At 50.6% G+C, this 19,502-nt stretch overlaps 1 protein-coding gene across 11 annotated transcripts in view; it reads right to left on the bottom strand.

The window, feature by feature from the left end:
- The window catches only part of PTPRU (protein tyrosine phosphatase receptor type U), a 298,799-nt gene that overhangs the window by 163,396 nt on the left and 115,901 nt on the right, over positions 1–19,502 (bottom strand). The window lies entirely within an intron of this gene.

Here is a 19,502-nt window from a genome sequence, read left to right as displayed (position 1 = left end):
GAAGAGTGATGAGCTGGCTACGCAAAGTACAAGGCAATGGTGAATGGGGCCCTAAACCCAGCTACTCCTGCTCCCGGGCAGAGGGGCTGAAGGACGAGCTATGCAGTGCAGGTAAGTGCTATTTTTGCACCTCCCCTCCCATGCAATTGATGAGTTTCCTTTGGCTCCACGGGCTGCTCCTGGCAAATCACTGCTATCGAGCTCTCTGACATCTCCCCGGCTTAACAAGCAGGCAGCTGGCCCGGGAAAGCTGCTCAGGCAGTGACTGATGTTTCGATGCGTTATTAGCTGGGGCGGAGAACCTGTTACACTTGCTCCTTGTTCCCCTGCCCAGCCTCAACATCACCCCGCGGCCACTCAGCCTGCCAGGAGAGATTACAGCCAATGGAAGGAGACTGACCCTCCCATGTCAGGCGGAGGATTAAGGGAACTGCTTGGTGGCTGCTGGTGCCCCAGATACTGGGTGCACAGAGACAGGAAGCATGCAGGACCAGCGGGAAGCATCCCCCTACTGGAGATGCTCCATGTCCAACCTCAGGCCATGCCGGCAAGGGAGCAGTCCATGGCATTGCCCCGCCTCACAAAGACAGGTGCAGAGAGGACAAGGAGGGGAAGGAAAACCCCAGCGCAAGAGCTGCTCCCCACACCATAGGGTCTGTCTACATTGCAATGGGAGGAGTGACTGCAGCATGCGTAGCTGTACCCCTGTTAGCTTTGATCTAGCTAGCTCAGTACCAATAGCAGCCCGTGCTGCTGCCCCTGCTGCCGTGACCTCACTGCTATTGGTACAGGAGCTTGCCAGATCAAAGCTCGCTCGGGGATGGCTACCCGTGCTGCAGCCACACCTCCCACTGCAGTGCAGACAGACCCACAGAAGCAGGGCATGTGCCCATCTCCCCTCCCGGCCCTCTCTGTGCTGCGGCTCCCCCACAGATGAACTGAACTCTCTGACCCAAGCCATAGCTAGAGAGTGGCTGGAGGGCAGGGGGGGAACAGACTTCACAGAGGGTTCAACTGGGACTGGAGCGCAGGAGCCTCAGGATAGGCTCAAATCCCACCTTCGACACTGACTCTCTCTATAGCCTGGGACAAGTTACTTAGCATCCCTGCCTCAGTTTTCCCATCTGTGCTTCTCTACCTCCCAAGGGCAGAGGCGGGATAAACGAATGTCCAAAGGAGATGGAAAGCCCGGCAGTCCTGGTCGTTTAAAACTCCCATCCATCTGGCAGGGCATTCGCACTGGATAACACCCAGTACCTGTAAAAATAAGACACTGCCCTCCTTCCTGCAGGAGAGTGCGTTTCAAAGGGCTGGGTACCCAGCGCAAGAACCTCAGTAACACAGGATGGGAGAGCAGCTCTAAGTGTTGTTATTTAACAGGGGGCTGCCTTATAATGAAAAGACCCCCGGGGTTAGGGCATCACAGGATATAGGGACCTGATTTCTCCCCCTCTGCCTCAACCCCCAGTGTATGATGCCTGTCTCAGAGCACACACATCCCTCGGTGCCAGAAGACTGCTCTGCTCTCTGAGGATGTTCAGATCCATGTGGCAATATGAGCTTCTCAGCCGTGAGTCAGCTTTTGTAGCCAGAAAGCTCTGCCGGGCTGTCCCCTTCCCCTGCCCCATAAGCAGGGGGCTCGCTGGCTCTCCAAAACCCCCACATCACATTGCTTGCTGCGCCACTGGAAGACACTTGGGCATGGTGACCGAGATGAGGGCAGTATGAGAACCTGAACAGAACCAAACCACCCCGCAGTTCCATTGCCGTCACGAGGGTTCCCTCGACACCTTGCTGATTCTTGCTGCCTAACATCTCTAAGATACGGCCTTTCCGATCCATCCGCACAGCTATGACTCTCACCCAGGCCCTCATCATCTTGCGTCTTGATCACTCCAAGAGCCTTCTCTCAGGCCTGGGCAAAGGCAGCCTTGCCCCGATCGGATCCGTTCAGAATGCTGCTCAAAGACCATTTCCTACCACACTGCTTTGACCAGATCATCCCCCTCTTTGCATCCATCCACTGGCTCCCCCTTCTCCATGGCATCAAACACAAGCTGCTTGTATTCACCTTCAAAGCCCTTCACGGCATATCTCCACCCTACCTATCACCTCTCATTCGTAGGGCCCTACCAAATTCACGGCCATGAAAAACATGTCACGGGCTGTGAAATCTGGTGTCCCCCCGTGAAATCTGGTCTTTTGTGTGCTTTTACCCTATACTATACAGATTTCACATCGGAGACCAGCATTTCTCAAATTGGGGGTCCTGACCCAAAAGGGCGTTGCAGGGAGGTCACAGGGTTATTTTAGGGGGGTTGCAGTATTGCCACCCTGACTTCTGCGCCACCTTCAGAGCTGGGTGGCCGGAAAGTGACAGATGCTGGCCGGGTGCCCAGCTCTGAAGGCAGCGCCCTGCCAGCAGCAGCACAGAAGTAAGGGTGGCAATTTCGTAACTTGTCAACCTTACTTCTGCGCTGCCTTCAGAGCTGGGCGGCTGGAGAGTAGCGGCCGCTGGCTAAGGGCTCAGCTCTGCAGGCAGCAGCGCAGAAGTAAGGGTGGCAATCCCGTGCCAGGCCATCCTTACTTCTGCGCTGCTGCTGGCAATGGCTCTGCCTTCAGAGCTGGGCTCCCCGCCAGCAGCTGCGGCTCTCCAGCTGCCCAGCTCTGAAGGCAGCACCGCTGCCAGAAGCAGCACAGAAATAAGGGTGGCAGTACTGCAACTCCCCCCCACACACTCAATAACCTTCAACACACACCCACACACACACACAACTACTTTTGGGGTCAGGACCCCTACAATTACAACGCCATGAAATTTCAAATTTAAATAGCTGAAATAATGAAAATAACTATTTTTAAAATCCTATAACTGTGAAATTGACCAAAATGGACCATGAATTTGGTAGGGCCCTACTCATTTGCTACTGAGCTGCCGATGCTCACCTCTGATGGCCCAGGATGGTAGCCTCCATCATCCACCTGTTAAATGGTCCAATGACCAGCTTCATGCTTTCTCCCCCTCATGCTGGGGAGGAGCGCCCCATAACCATCTGCAAAGCTGCCTTATGCTCCACCTTCCAATCCCTCCTCAAAACTCACCCTGGCTGTGGTGGTTACAAAAAACTTGTCAACAGTTAGGCTGCTGCTGTGCAGAGCCCGCTCCCTGTCATGGAGACTGTGACGTCTTGCTCGGGTCGCCCAGAACTGTGAACCACCATGTCACTGCTCTGCCTCAGCAGAAGTGAGCTTTGCTGCTGCTAAACTCTGTAGCAGCCCTCCACCAGGCCAGCCTGTCTGCTTGGCCAGCAAACTCTGCAGGACTCTGCCTGTCCAAACCTGGTCTTGCAGTTAGCAATCAGTGAACCCCAGCTCCCCAGAGACGTCTCTCTGCAGCGGTCAGTCCCTCTCACTGCACGCTCACAGAAGTTATTAATGACAGGTTTCAGAGTAGCAGCCGTGTTAGTCTGTATCCGCAAAAAGAAAAGGAGGACTTGTGGCAGCTTAGAGACTAACAAATTTATTTGAGCATAAGCTTTCGTGAGCTACAGCTCACTTCATCGGATGCATCCACTGAATGCATCCCATGAAGTGAGCTGTAGCTCACGAAAGCTCATGCTCAAATAAATTTGTTAGTCTCAAAGGTGCCACAAGTCCTCCCTCTCTTTTTGCAGAAGTTATTAAGTTTGCCGCCTGCAAAGGGACACAGAGCCCTCATCAGCCTGCTAGGTTAGCTGCCGACCCACACTTTGCTAGAACAGCATTGAGATGGTTTTGTAATAAAACAAGAATAAGTTTATTAACAATGACCACAGGTTCAAGTGATTTCAAGTGAGGGTGAAAGAGACAGACAGGGTTACAGACACAACACGCTTTCTAGTGACTAAAACTTAACTTCAGCAAGCTACAATCATTGTCTCAGCAGGTTTCTCACCTATAGTCAGTTCTCAGTTCCCCCTGGGCTAAAGGATCCACCTTTCTCAGGTGTCAAGAGCTCTGGCCTCTTGTGTCCCTCAGGTGATGGATGCCCAAATCGCTTTCTGTTTCTGCTTCTATTTCCCAAAGGCCATTTCTCTGTTCCAAGAGCCAGGAAGCCTTCCTGGGGTACGGCCTCGAGCCCCTGATGTGATCATTAAGTGGTCACCACTTGCCAATTTGATGGCTTGTTTCCCTTACATGTAAATGTACTTTCATTGTGTCTGGCCTCCCCTTGCTCAATTTACATTGGAGACAAGTCAAGCAGGTGCAACAACATTCCTCTGTTTAGGGCGGTCTGGGCTAATGCACTGCTTGCCAAACACAAACACACTTCCGGCACACATCTATAACTGTTTATACACCACCCGTACATGCCCCACACAACAATATTAATGACCAGTGTGTTACCAGTCTGCACATGACCCCTTTTAGACACAGATTATGACAACAGTGTGTTGGGGCAACGAGCATGTCAGACCTGATGTGAGTTGTGGTAAGGTGTGCTCTCTGCCAGCTGGCACTGAGGGGCTCCCTGGGTCATAGTGACCAATATTGTCCCATAGGTTCCTGGTTCTCCCCCGTCTGTCTGTCTGTCTCCATCGGTTGTCTCTTATCTTATACTTAGATTGTCAGCTCCTTGGGGCAGGGACTGTGTTCTTGTTCTAGCGGAATGTGGTCCTGGTCTGTGACTAGGGTTCCTAGCTGCTACGGTAACACAGATAATTCATAACAACAACTAGATAATGAACAAAGGGTTAATGCATTAGCTCTGCAATTTTAAAGCCCTGGATTTACAAATTAAGCCCAATTCTGGTCCCTTTACACTACTTGTAAAGGCCAGAAAGGAAACAGAACGGCCCTCCCAGGGAAACACTCCAAGCACGGGGTCAGTGTAAGGCTCCCGGATGCTGCCCCCGCCCCTCACAGACCCAAGCGCAGGGCATGCTGGGGGCAGGTGGGCTGTGTCAGGGCAGGATGGGGGCGTGGCCAGAATTCAATTTTCTTTTTTTTTTCGGGTAGAATTTCAACAAATAACATCCATGTTTACTTGAAAGCATTTTACCTGAATTTTTATCCATTTAAATGTTCGCCATTGCAAGACATAGGGGCAGCCCAGAATGTGGAAACCCCTCGTTCCCCTGGTAATAGCACCAATATCTGGCTCTTTGGTTAGGCTGCCCACCTATCAGGCATGGTCTGCAGCACAGCCTGGCATGAGTGGCAGTCTAAGGGACGCCCCAAGGCTGCTGGACTAGCAGGGCAGCTGCAGCGCAGGGTGGAGTGGCAGGGAGGGGAAATCCGACACAGCATCTGCCGAAGCGGACGCAGACACAGCAGCCTGGCTTCCTCAGGCTGTCATATACACCGCACCTGGGCCTGAACTTTGGCTGAACTTGGACAAATGACAGGAAGCTCGTCATCACCCGGGCGATGGCTGGGTCCTGTCAGCAAGCCACGGCCCTGTAGCTCCCACCCACCTCAGGATCCTTGGACACTGGGGTGGGTTATGGTATGTGGGGGGGAGGGCGCAAGGCTCACGGTATTTGAAGGTCTGGTGGATGCTTGGAGAGGGGGGGTTGATTCCTCTCTTCCCGGGATCTAAACCACAGGGTTGCACACAGGAGTCAGGTGGTCTCGGTCAGCCTACCCTCCCCGCATTGCGAACTGGGAGAGGGTCCCAGCTTGAGTGGGTGGGGGTCTCAGGAGGGAAGGGTCCCCAAGATGGAAAGCTGAGAGCCACTGATCTAAGCTCCTGATCCTCAACCAGTGCAAACGGGTGTAAGGTCCAGGGGCTTCACCTGAGCAGTGCTGATCGACTCCCCTGGGGATCTGGCCCAGGGTTTTGCCCCCAGTGAGCTGCCCAGATTAGAGCACATGAATTTCCAGCTGGAGAGTGGGCTGTGCTGTGTGCTGGGAACAGAAGCATCCTGTGATCTAGGCTGCCACAAATCAGGGTCCCACATGCTGTATATAAACCCACATATTTTTTCCTTAGCATATTCCCCTCCCCTCCCATCTGCTGCCTTTGACCCTATTTTCCACTGGATGCTTTTCCCCTCCAATCCCCCTTGTTCAACTGTCCCCCTTCCCGGAGTCCAGATCCAACAATCTGCCAGGCTCTGTCACCTTTCACACGCCCCATGTTGAGTGGGTTTGGTATTAGGGAAAACCAGCTCCCCAGGCCTAGCCTGACAGGGACCTGGAGCCAGGCTCCTGAGGGGGATGGTGCCAGAGTTGGGGCATGTCACTTATCCCAGATCTGAGGGGTCTTTATCCTTAATGAGCTCCCAAAGGTAGTGTGGTCTTGTGCTCAGAGCAGGGGACTTGGGCTTCATTCCCACCTCTGCCACTGACATGCTGTTGTGATCATGGGGGCAAAGTCACACGGGCCCAGATTCTTACCTAATGCCCAGTGATTTCGGCAGCAGGTGCCCAAAAACCCTGGAGAATCTGGGCCTTGCCCACAGCGTGTCTTGGTTTCCTACTTGCCTTCACAGCCACCAGACTTCTGTGGGAGTGACGCTGGCAGACGAGGTACTAGCTCATGCCAAGGCCCCTAGGCCTCACTGAACACTGTCAAATGCAGAGCTGGAAACCAGCCTGGCTCACCTGCGTGTTAGTATTGCTAAAACAGGGATTAGCTTTATAGAGATGCCTAGTGTTTGGATTTTATGAAATGCTTGTAAATTGTTGCCTGCGTTAATCTCACTTATCAGATCAGTATCCCATGCTCTAAGGTAACCTTGAAGTGTTTGCTCTGGAACTCTAAAAGGGTTTGCTATGAAACTGGAAACCCCGCAGCCAGGAGACACATTATTGAGTGTGAAATCCCAATGTATCACAAAAGCTGTCACCTCCTGCCCAACACAATTCTACAGACATCAGACAAGCCATTGCGGGTCATCAGAGAACAAAAGACTCTGTTGATGGCTCCCCCACACCCATGCAGAGGAGACACGTGGCCGACTGGTCACTCTGAACTCTGGGGGAAGAGACCAGAATGAGCTTTTTATCTCTATACTCATAGGCACCGACTCCCTGGGTGCTCAGTTTGGTGAAAAAAAATAGTGGGTGCTCAGCACCCACCAGCCACCCACCGATCAGCTGTTCGGCGGCGGACCAGAGGCTCGGGTGACCAGATGTCCCACTTTTATAGGGACAGTCCCGATATTTGGGGCTTTTTCTTACATAGGCTCCTATTACCCCCCCACCCCGTCCCGATTTTTCACACTTGCTGTCTGGTCACCCTACCGGAGGCACTTTGGGGAGGGGGCAGAGTTGGGGCGGGAAGAAGCTGAGTGAGGGCAGGGCCTTGGGGAAGGGGTGGAGTGGGGGTGGGGCCTCAGGGTGGAGCGGGAGAGGAGCACCCACCTGGAAAAATGAAAGTCTGTGCCTGTGTCCAGAGGCGCCGACTCCGTGGGTGCTCCAGGGCTGGAGCACCCACGGGGAAAAATTGGTGGGTGCAGAGCACCCACCAGCAGCTCCCCAACCTGCCCCCCCGCCCCAGCTCACCTCCGCCTCCTCCCCTGAGCGGGCCGACACGTCCTGCTTCTCCCCCCCCTCCCCCCGAGCGCTTGCGCCGCAAAACAGCTGTTTCCCACAGCAAGCCTGGGAGGGAGGGGGAACGCGGCGCACTTGGGGAAGAGGTCGAGCCAGGGCAGGGATTTGGGGCGGGATCCAATAGGGGCAGGGAGGGGTGGAGTCAGGCTGGAGGTGGGGCCGGGGGGACCCTGTGTCTTTGCTGTTTGAAATCTGAGGGGCAAAGACTTCTAAACATAAGCAAGAGGTCCTCAGCTGTTCAGCTTGGGTTGGCCCCGAAGGACACTTATTATGCTGCTTATTATAATAATAAGAGCTGCTTATTATAGGAGCTTCGATTACCTTTTAGAACCTAAGGCTGTAACTCGTTTGTGTGTGTGTGTGTGTTTACCTGCTTTTACCATGCCAATAACTCATTTCTTTTTTTAGTTTATAGATCTTTGGTTAGTTCATTAGAGGACTGGGAGGGTCAGACAGCTGGGAAGGGGGCTCTTCTGAGAGGGGGGCATGTGCTGGTGTTGGAGGGTTTGAGAGCCGGCAGGGGGAATGCTCGTGAGGAGGTAACAAGAAAATGTTGCAGGGGGTTGACCAGGCCTCAGAGGTCAGGGGGAGGTGGGGGGGCAGGTGTCTCACCACACCTGCCAGCCACTGAAAGTGCAATACCAACATCTGGAGAGGAAGCTAGAGCCCTGCACTCCAGGATAGGGCAGGCTCGGGTCTGTCCCTGCTAAATCAGGAGGGTTGGATGCAGAGCACTGCTCTGCAATGTGGATAAGGAGGTTCGCCTGGGCTCTTCAGAGGGTTCATTCATCGCTTTCAGCACAGCCTTCCGTCTGCACGCACACACTCTCCAAAGCCCTGGCAGCCACGCAGAGCTGGGGCTAAACGCCAGCTCCAGAAGTCCCAAACCTGAGCAAGCCGGGATGAACCCTGAGCTTCCTTCTCCCAAGCCATGCGCAAGCCCTTCAGCGTCCTCCTCCTCCTGCTGCATGGGCTTCAGTGCTTCCTCCAGGATCCCACTAAAACTGGCCCTGGTAATTGCTTCCATTGCACCAGCGACGCGCTGGCTGTTTTTCTTTAATGCTCACTGCTTGCGCTGCGTCGACACTGCCGTCCCTGGCCAGATTTGAACCATTTAATTTCCATTTCCATCGTCTCGTATCGTTTAACACACAGTCGTTGCTGATTTTAAACTGTGCTCAGCTAGTGAGAGCTTTCATAGGCCGTTAGCTTAACAACCGCAGGTATCTCGGCTTCTGGGGTTTCCGGGATACCCACTCGGCTGCCAGATAACGCTCACCATGCACGGCCCCCTGTGTCCATCCACGACTCTCACAGCCTTGCACAAACGACATATTTACCCCTCCTCCCTCCCCACCCCCCACACTCTCTGGGATGCAATGTTATCCCCATTCACCCTTGCGGGAGCAGAGAAGGAACTAAGTGAGGCAACAGAAGAGCTGCCAGCAGAACCTAGGAGTCTTGGCACCAGCCCCTACACTCAGCTCACAGCTAGGAAGAGAGGCTGGTGCCACTAAAGGATGTAGGGATTGTGATGTTGAGCACAGCAAAGGCTAACCATTAGGTACCTAGAAAACCACTGGAACAACAACGGGCTCCACAAAGGCTGCATTCGGTGCTGAGACTCCCTTGACAATGAATTGGGAGAAGTGCTAGCTTCCTCCGGTTCATGGATTTCACTGGGGCTTAGGCGTGAGACAGGCATCCGGACGGCTAGAGGGAGGGCAGCAGTGCACATGCCCAGAGGCAGAAATTTCGGCACCAGGGGAAACTCTGACAGCAAAAATTCAGGCGCTGAGTGAGTTTAGGCCTCTATGGGGTTAGGTGGCAGCCGAACATGGGTTTTGTAGAGAGCAGCAGCACCTAAATCTGGGGTTTAGGCACCTAAGTATCTTTGTGGGTCTGGGCCAGAATGAAGGATTCTTGATTCCCAGCCTCCTCCAGTCCATAAACAACCCCCATCCCTCCGAGTTAGGAATAAAATCCAGGAGTCCTGGCAGCCAGCCTCTCTGCTCTGTCCCGACTAAATGACACTCAGCTCACACAGGTAGGCACAGAACCATGGAGTCTTGATTCCCAGCCCCCTCCTGCACTAACCCCTAAGCTACACCTCCCAAGTTAGGAACAGAATCCAGTAGTACTGGCCCCTTGCTTTAACCCCCCAGACCATACATGTAGCCATCACACTGCAGCGAAAGCCAGGGGCAGCTGCCAGAGAGCGATAAGGACAGGCACAGAAAGGTGATGCTGACAGGACCGGCCCAGCGGTTAGTGTGCTTCTGAATCGCAGACCTGATCTCCTAGAGTCTCAAGCCGCCAAGGCCGAGGACACAGTAAAATGAAAATGAGATTGTTAATGTTCTTTCCATTTTAATAACACCGGATGCTGTAACTAACCGAGCCAAGTCATTTATTTAAATCTACCATTGTTTTCTTGACAGTGGCCCTTTAATTATTAATAGCTTTTACCACTGTTTAATTTAAATTAATCCACATTATTCTCTTCCAAGAACTCTCCCCTGGCAACTCAGGCTTGCAGGAAAGGACAATAGTGTAATAAAAGGGCTAATGCATGCATGCACCACTGCCCTCCACTGTATGAAATCAGAACTACTCAATTGTGTGTCATAGGCCCCATACTGCTAGCAGCTAAGGGAGATTCTCTTTTAGCTCAGTTAGCAGGGATCTGAATTCCAGCTTGGAGTGTGCCGCCAAGAGGTTGCATGTGGCCATGGATCTGTGACAATGTTGCTTTTTGCAGTTACAGGGATTTTTTGCTTTTTGGTTAGATTAATATGGAGCCATTTTTCTCTGTGATTTCATCAGCTGCTTGCAGATGTGTGAAAAAAATCCCAGCCCTTGGCCAAAGTGGCACAAGGAAGGGGGAGAGCAGGTGGGAAGCATGGAATGGTGGGTCTGTCCATTTGCCAAAGGGGGGGGGGGGGGAAACAGATTTTTCAGGGAGTGTGAAAAGTGCACACTGCAGGTGAGAGATGCCCTGAGAAACTGCCACATCATGATGAACCCAGGTCTGCAGAACACAGGCCTAACGGCCTGACAGCTCTGTCTCACTCACATACAGCGAGGCCTAGAACCCTCCTCCGTCAGCCCCCAAAGAACCACATTCCTCAAAGCCATTGGGCTAAGGGTGAGCTGATCACCCCAGCAGCAGCAAGTCCCTCATCCCTTCTGTGTGCAGTCACGAAAGGGCAACATGACTCCTTCCTAAGCACACACAGGGCCAGATCCTCGGCTGGGGTAAATCAACATAGAGCCACTGAAGTCTACACAGCTGCACCAATATACGCCAGCCGAGGATCTGGCCCACTAAGCACACCATGTACCCCGTCTGTAGAGCTCTTTCTCCAAGGACAACAGAGAGGCCTCATTTATCCCTGACTGAGGAAAGGGGAAACTGAGGCAGGGATACAATTAAACCAACGTGCCAGCACAACAGCTAGGACCAGAAGGAAGGTCTCCTCAGTGGGAGTCTAGCACCCTGTACACACTGCCTCTTAGCCAGCCCTCCTGTTGTCAGGGCTCTTGAGGGTTTGCTTATCCCCCCCCACACACACACACACTTTTTATTAATGAAACCACCCCTCTGGACCCAACATCCCTGTGCAGTGTTTTAGGCTGATGTGGGGAGAAGATGGTGTAATTGGTGGGAGTCAAATTCCATCGAGGGAGGCAAAGCTAATATGTAGATTTCTTTCTCTCTCCCCCTCTTCCGTCCCTGCCTGTGCAACCCCCTCTCCCCAGAAAAATTATTCCTGCACTAATGAGATTGGCTCCATTTGGCCCAGAAAAAACAGGGGCCCTGAGAGCCATCACCAGCCCACTCTGACATCTGAACTGCAGCCAAAGGCCGTCTTCCGAAAGCAATCGCTCTCCCTGTCCAATCTGCCAGGGGCTCATTAATAAATGAAAGCCTCGCCTCTCCCCCAAAAAGCCAGACAATGAAGTGAGACTAAAATTAACCTGCTGGAGAGAACTCAGAGAAATGACATTGCAGCCAAGGTAGGGAGGACTTGCGCAGGCCCCCGGCATCAGGCATAGAAAGGAGCTGGGAGATATTTGGCTACGTCCATATGGACCAGTACTGCATTGGCCAGGGAAGGACTGAGATCTGTTGGGGCTTATCCATCTCTGACTCCAGTTTACACTGTTCAGGTTCTCATCCTGTCCTTATCACCACCGACCTGAGCACCTTCCAGCCAGGCATTAAACTAGCTTACTAACATGTGTGGTTCGTCCTGTCTCCGGGGGGACTATCGGAAGGCGTTCTGTGCAGACTGCTCTGTTTTTAGGGAAGCAATGGCAGGGCAGAGAAGACTGTCTCGCTATTCTGGAAGGCGGGGGTTGGCTCCTGGGAAAGCTCATTCCAGTCTTAGACCGGCCCCCGAGAAGGCTCTGTCTCCTGCCCAGATGAGGTTTACCCCTTAGGGTCTAGGAGCAATTGCCTTTGTTCCAGTTCCCAGCGCATCCCCACCCCACCTCCGTTTCACCTTTCAGGAGGTCATACCAAACAGCCCTGGGCAGCTGATGTGACGGTGGCATGAATTCAGCTCAGCTGCAAAACGTCAGATTGGCCCTGGCTTGTGAACATGTGCTGATCTCTGCAGGCCAAATCCCGAGCTGGAGTAAATCAGTGTCGCTCCATGCACTGATTTACACCAGGAGGGGATCTGGTCTGGAACAAAACCCAAAGCCTGGTAAGTTCCAGGGGGTGCTGCAATGAAACAGACGCACATTCTTCTCCTGAGGCATCTGGCCCAGCGGCAGCACAGAGTCACCACCAGGACCGGGACAGAGCTGTCTGCCCTTCCCTCAGCAATCCCAGGGGCATGTGGGGTGGGGCATATTACTACTAAGGGACAGGATCCAGGAAGGGTGACAGAAGGGGGCTTTTATGCCAAGGACAGGAAGGATGGTCCAGTGGTGAAGGTGAAAGCTTTGGCCCTCAGAGACCTGGCTTCAAGTCTCTATTGCTACAGCCTTCCAGGGTGACCTGGGGCAAGGTAATTAGCCTCTCTGTGCCTCAGCTCCCCATCTATATAATGGGTGTAGTGAGGATCGATATACTGCAGATTGCTGAGGTACGGTGGTATTGGTAGACAGAGGCAGTTGGGACTCATGGTCAGGCACCTAGGAGGAGTATCTTACTGTGTGTGCTTATCTAAAGCTGTAAGCGAAGCTCGGGAGGGTGGTACGTTCCCACACACCCCACCAGCTGCCTGTTACCAGCACTCCCAGCGCACAGACAGGGATGCTGAGCCTTCGCAAAGCCCATCGCAGCTGCTTCCATCCATTAGGCTTGACCAATGCTATTCCCAAGCCACCTTCCCCACTAGGGGAGTAGTAACAACAATTAGCAATATAAGTAAGGGCTAGATGGTAGGGAGGATTCAACATCTGGAACCTGAGCCACATACACCACTCATTGAGAGAGCTCGAGAGTAAACCCTCAAGCACAGTGCACGTTTGGATTGACAGCTGAGCAGCACCGACGGCGCATGGGAACAGCGCCCCCAGCTCCCCAGCCTTTTAGGGAAACACTCAGAGCACAGCTCCAAGCAAGTGGAGAACTCCGGCAATTCCAGGAGGTTACGCAGACTGGGCCAAATTCTCAGAAGAGCATAGGGCCATGTTTTCTTGACCCCAGCAATTCCCACTGTGGACACTTTGGGCTAGATTTTCATAGGTGTCTGGCCCCCAGCATCTGTTGAAAATCTGGCCATGTATTTAGAAGAATATGAGAGGGAAGCTCCTCTGCCCCCAACACTGGGATGATATCCCAAAAACTAGAGAAAAGGAGCCCAGAGCATGGCTATTCTTATAACACCACCCTGCTTTAAATACCATTTGAATGGCTGAACACAGTACAGTAGCTCTAATGTACTTAGAGATCTAAGTAGTAAATTGATGTCTTGTAGCCAGATGGGATTCAAAAGGTCTGCCACAGACCTTCCTGTGTGACCTCAGGCAAGTCACTTAATCTCTCTGTGGCTCAATTCCCCAACTGTACAGTAATGTATCCTTTCTCCCACCCCTTGCGTCCTTACATTGCAAGCTCTTTGGGAGTGGGAATGTCTCTGACTCCATATGGCGAAAAAGACCAGTATCATGCTGGGGTGTATTAACAGAAGGGTCGTATGTGAGACATGAGAGATAACTGTTCTGCTCTACACAGCATGGGTGATGCCTCAGCTAGGGTACTGTGTCCAGTTGTGGGAGCCACACTTTAGGGAAGATGTGGACAAACTGGAGAGAGTCTAGAGAAGAGCAAGAGAAATGAGGTCAGGTTTTCTCAGCCTTTTATACGAGAAAATGTTTGTTTTTTTTTAAAGGGGGTGGGGCATGTTTAGTCTGGTGTGTCCAGTTTTGGGCCCCACACTACAAGAAGGATGTGGATAAATTGGAGAGAGTCCAGCGAAGGGCAACAAAAATGATTAGGGGTCTAGAGCACATGACTTATGAGGAGAGGCTGAGGGAGCTGGGATTGTTTAGTCTGCAGAAGAGAAAAATGAGGGGGGATTTGATAGCTGCTTTCAACTACCTGAAAGGGGGTTCCAAAGAGGATGGCTCTAGACTGTTCTCAATGGTAGCAGATGACAGAACGAGGAGTAATGGTCTCAAGTTGCAGTGGGGGAGGTTTAGATTGGATATTAGGAAAAACTTTTTCACTAAGAGGGTGGTGAAACACTGGAATGCGTTACCTAGGGAGGTGGTAGAATCTCCTTCCTTAGAGGTTTTTAAGGTCAGGCTTGACAAAGCCCTGGCTGGGATGATTTAACTGGGAATTGGTCCTGCTTCGAGCAGGGGGTTGGACTAGATGACCTTCTGGGGTCCCTTCCAACCCTGATATTCTATGATTCTATGATTCTATGGAGAAATAAAAACTGAGGAGGAAAATGACAATGGTCTTCAAATATGTTAAGGGTCTGTTTATAAAGAGGACTGTGTTCTCAGCGCAGGGGGCTGGGCTTGATGACTTCTCAAGGCCCTTGCAGCCTGACATGTCTTTGATTCTGTGACCTGTACGGTACCTGGCACAAAGGGTTTGGTTGGAGCAATGCCATGAGGTGTAAAAAATTATTTTAAAATGGAATAGGTCTTTAAAACTCATCTTAATCTAATCTGGGAACACAAACACCGAAATGCTTTAATTATAACGGGCTGGCTATTGCATGGTGTTACCACAGGGCAGATTCAAAGTTGTTTGGATGCCTTAACTATGCATTTCTGACCTTAATAAAAAGAAAACTCAACAAAAAGGTTTTTTTAGTGTAACTACAGCTCTGAATTTCCTGGGTTTATAATTGGTTTGGGGGATAATTACAACATCCCTGTTGCAATTAACTTACTGTTAAGTTACTGGTACAGCCTCTCAACCTTAAAAACACTGCATTACAGTGAAGTTATGACAGGTTTCAGAGTAACAGCCGTGTTAGTCTGTATTCGTAAAAAGAATGCTATGCATCCGATGAAGTGAGCTGTGGCTCACGAAAGCTCATGCTCAAATAAACTGGTTAGTCTCTAAGGTGCCACAAGTACTCCTTTTCTTTTTAGTGAAGTTATGAGAGACAATAACAACAGCATTCCACAGTAATTGCCACACATTTTCATCACCCTCAAGGCAAACCCCAAAGGGAGGTGGCCTCCTTGCAGACACAGCACCACCCAGATCGATCTCTAGCTAGGTCCTTAAGGTGACTTGACTGGATATTCAGTTCATTTCCATTACTGGCGATCTTACCACACTCCTGAAGCTGAGGGTGCAATCCACGCCATCCTCCAGATCGTTAATGAAGATATTAAACAAAACCAGGCCCAGGACCAACCCTTGGGGCACTCCGCTTCATACCAGCTGCCAACTAGACATGAAGTCATTGATCACTACCTGTTGAGCCTGACGATCTAGCCAGCTTTCTATCCACCTTATAGTCCATTCATCCAGCCCACACTTCTTTAACTTCCTTGGTAAAAAGCACTTTATAATTAGTTGGTCTTCCATCCTGATAATAAGAGAAAGCCACCAAAACCAAAGCAGTGCAGATTGCTGGATTCAGCTCTGCCTAGACTCATTGCTGAAATTGTCCTGCCACTTCATATGGAGTGATTGTAGGATAATTAGTAGTATTACAGCAGGACCTAGGACCCCAGCCATGGGCCAGACCCCATTGTGCCAGGTGCTGTACAAACACAGAATGGACAGACAGTCCCTGCCCCAAAGAGCTTACAAACTAAGCTTGCCTACACTAGAAAGGGTCAATATAAACTATACCAGCAAATGCTCTTATTTACCAGTGTAAGTGTGTATACCGGCGTTTGCCAGTATAAAAATGTCATTAAAAAAATCTCCCTCCTCACTGACATGACTATATCAGCCAAAGTTTTTAAGTGTAGACCTACGTATAAGGCAAGAGACAATAGGTGGCAACAGACAGACAGACAGAGGCACGTACCACCAGTCATCCTCTAAGCAAACACATACCATTTTTAATCTGTGAAAGGCTAATTGTGTCACACTCTCCTTATGGAGGTAAATCAGGCATCTGCCCACAGGCAGAGCACAAGTGCTAGATAGCATACCTGTTGCTAGGGTTATCTCCCACTCACAAGGTAATTAATGAAGTATCACACTGCACCCGTGTTTAACAACCCACAGTTAAATAAATCCTGCTCCCTGCTGAAGTGGCATAGCCCTGCCAAACTGACTCCAGGTTAGAGCTGCCCGAAGAACTGATTTCTCGATGAGGTGGCCGAACTGAAAAAAATTGGGAGAAAAAATCATTTCGGCTCAATGCAAAACAACATTTATTTTTGGCAAAACAAAATATTTTTGTCGTAAGGTCAAATGAACCATTTGGTTGGACCCAAAGCAAAACTTATCATTTTTCAGGGTTTTATATTTTTAACCTTTGTTTTAAAATAAATTCAAAGTACAATTCAAAACAAAGTCATTCTGAATTTAAAAAAAAATCAAAATGTTTCATTCTGAAAACGGCAAAAAGGAAACTTTTAGACTTTTTCAAAAGAAAAGGAGTACTTGTGGCACCTTAGAGACTAACCAATTTATTTGAGCATAAGCTTTCGTGAGCTACAGCTCACTTCATTGAGCTGTAGCTCACGAAAGCTTATGCTCAAATAAATTGGTTAGTCTCTAAGATGCCACAAGTACTCCTTTTCTTTTTGCGAATACAGACTAACACGGCTGTTACTCTGAAACCTGTCATTTAGACTTTTTGTTTGCTTGGCCAAAATAATTCAGTGAATTTGACACAATCTGGTGAAATGTTTCACTTGCCCTGCATCTGTGTTTTTTTGTCAAAAAACGTTTTGTCTGACAAATGTCACCCAGCTCTGCTCTGAAACCAAGGCTCTTTCATGTGCCCGCCTGCAGGGGGCGCTGAGGGCCTGCCTAGTGTTGCAACCATGCCAAAGGGTTTCCACCTCTAGCTCCTGGGACAGCACTCCTGGGAGATCTGCCCATGCACATAAGCACCAGGTATGCAAGAAGGATGCAAATGTAATACATCGCAGAGGCCAATAGCGGGAGTTCAGGTGAGTGAGCAGAGCACAGAGGTTATAGGCGTGACCTGGCTTCACCAAAGCAGCTAGTTTAATCCTGTTGAGTGGTGGCTTGCTTTCCAGCTGCGGCAGCTGCTGAACGTCTGACTTGGGAGATGGACCTCAACCTTTGCTGTTGTACTGAACGGAGGTGGGTTAGTCTTTCCCCCATTTCATCACCCAAAAGGGTCCCTCCCGGCCAGTCAGAATCGAGGAAGAGGAGCAGAGCCAGACAAAATGAGAGAGGACGGCTACAAGGCAGAGCCACTGAAAGGGCAAATATTGGCCTCACGGACACATCATTCAAGGACACGCTCTGTACCGTCGCCGTTGGGTTCAGATCTGAGTGCTACACACTCAGCAGATTTCTGCGGGCAGCGTCCGGCTCAAGGCAAAGAGTCGGGACGGGTCCATGGAGTTCTCCGACACTTCTTAAAAGCGCTCCATGGGGAATCCAAATCCAAAGCCCGGAAAAAGAAAAGGAGGACTTGTGGCACCTTAGAGACTAACCAATTTATTTGAGCATAAGCTTTCGTGAGCTACAGCTCACTTCATCAGATGCATTCAGTGGAAAATACAGTGAGGAGATTTATATACACACAGAACATGTTATCATAAACACTGTAAGGAGAGTGATCACTTAAGATGAGCTATTACCAGCGGGGGGGGGGGGGGGGGGGGGAGAAAACCATTTGTTGTGATAATCAAGGTGGGCCATTTCCAGCAGTTAACAGGAACATCTGAGGAACAGTGGGAGGTGGGGGGAGGGGGGAATAAACATGGGGAAATAGTTTTACTTTGAGTAATGACCCATCCACTCCCAGTCTCTATTCAAGCCTAAGTTAACTGTATCCAGTTTGCAAATTAATTCCAATTCAGCAGTCTCTCGTTGGAGTCTGTTTTTGAAGTCTTTTTGTTATAATATTGCAACTTTTAGGTCTGTAATCGAGTGACCAGAGAGATTGAAGTGTTCTCCGACTGGTTTATGAATGTTATAATTCTTGACGTCTGATTTGTGTCCATTTATTCTTTTACGTAGAGACTGTCCAGTTTGACCAATGTACATGGCAGAGGGGCATTGCTGGCACATGATGGCATATATCACATTGGTGGATGTGCAGGTGAACGAGCCTCTGATAGTGTGGCTGATGTGATTAGGCCCTATGATGGTGTCCCCTGAATAGATATGTGGACACAGTTGGCAACGGGCTTTGTTGCAAGGATAGGTTCCTGGGTTAGTGGTTCTGTTGTGTGGTTGCTGGTGAGTATTTGTTTCAGGTTGGGGGGCTGTCTGTAGGCAAGGACTGGCCTGTCTCCCAAGATTTGTGAGAGTGATTGGTCGTCCTTCAGGATAGGTTGTAGATCCCTGATGATGCGTTGGAGAGGTTTTAGTTGGGGGCTGAAGGTGACGGCTAGTGGCATTCTGTTATTTTCTTTGTTGGGCCTGTCCTGTAGTAGGTGACTTCTGGGTACAGACTAACACGGCTGCTACTCTAAAGCCCGGAAAGTCTGTTTTGCAGCCAAACGTGGTGGCTAAGTGCTTTCAGCCGCCATGTGGGTCATCAGGATCCCTTCTGGATTCTAGACCTCCCGGGACCTAGGCCGCTGCACACGGCATGTAGCCAAGATGTTTGCCTGCAGGACGTATGCTCTTTAATTAAATCTAGTTATTTAATAGACACATGACAGGGTGTGGGACTCAAGCTGTGGTGACATCTCCTCAGAGTCAACACCATTTACTAAGATTCAGGGATTTCTGATTTGCTGTTCCACTAGGAAAGAGATTATAAACTAAGTCCATACTAAGAGGGAGCATGGTCCAGTGGGTAAGGCACAGAACTAAGTCAGGAGACCTCTGTCTACTAACAACTCAGGTATCGACTTGCTGGGTGAATACATCACTTTCCATCCCCATGCCTTGTTTCCCCCCCTCCCTTTGTCCGTTTAGAGTGTAAACTCTTAGGGGCAGGGTGTGACTGACTACACGCATGTACAGCACCTACCATAATTGTGCACCAATCTCAGTTGGGGCCTCTTTGTGCCACTGTAATACAAAGAATGAGACATTGTAGGGACTGGGTATGTCTGAATGCCCCTTTTCTAGTACACAACATGGTTTTCCGTCCCGGAAACAGTTCACGGCTGTGGCAGGCATCACTCTGTAAGGCAGTGGTGGGCAACCTGCGGCTCATCAAGGTAATCGGATTGCAGGCCGCAAGACATTTTGCTGACTTTGACCGTCCACAGGCATAGCCCCCCGCAGCTCCCAGTGGCCGTGGTTCGCGGCCAATGGGAGTTGCGGGAAGCAGCAGGCCACAGGTTGCCCACCACTGTTGTAAGGGCTTGCAGGAAGCAATGACGTGTTTGCATGTTTCCCTCTCCTCATTAGC

Source organism: Chelonia mydas, chromosome 19 (assembly GCF_015237465.2).
Source record: "Chelonia mydas isolate rCheMyd1 chromosome 19, rCheMyd1.pri.v2, whole genome shotgun sequence".
NCBI classification, from domain to species: domain Eukaryota; kingdom Metazoa; phylum Chordata; order Testudines; family Cheloniidae; genus Chelonia; species Chelonia mydas.
The sequence above is the reverse complement of the archived record's forward strand: the minus strand, read 5'-3'. Positions and strand labels throughout refer to the sequence as shown.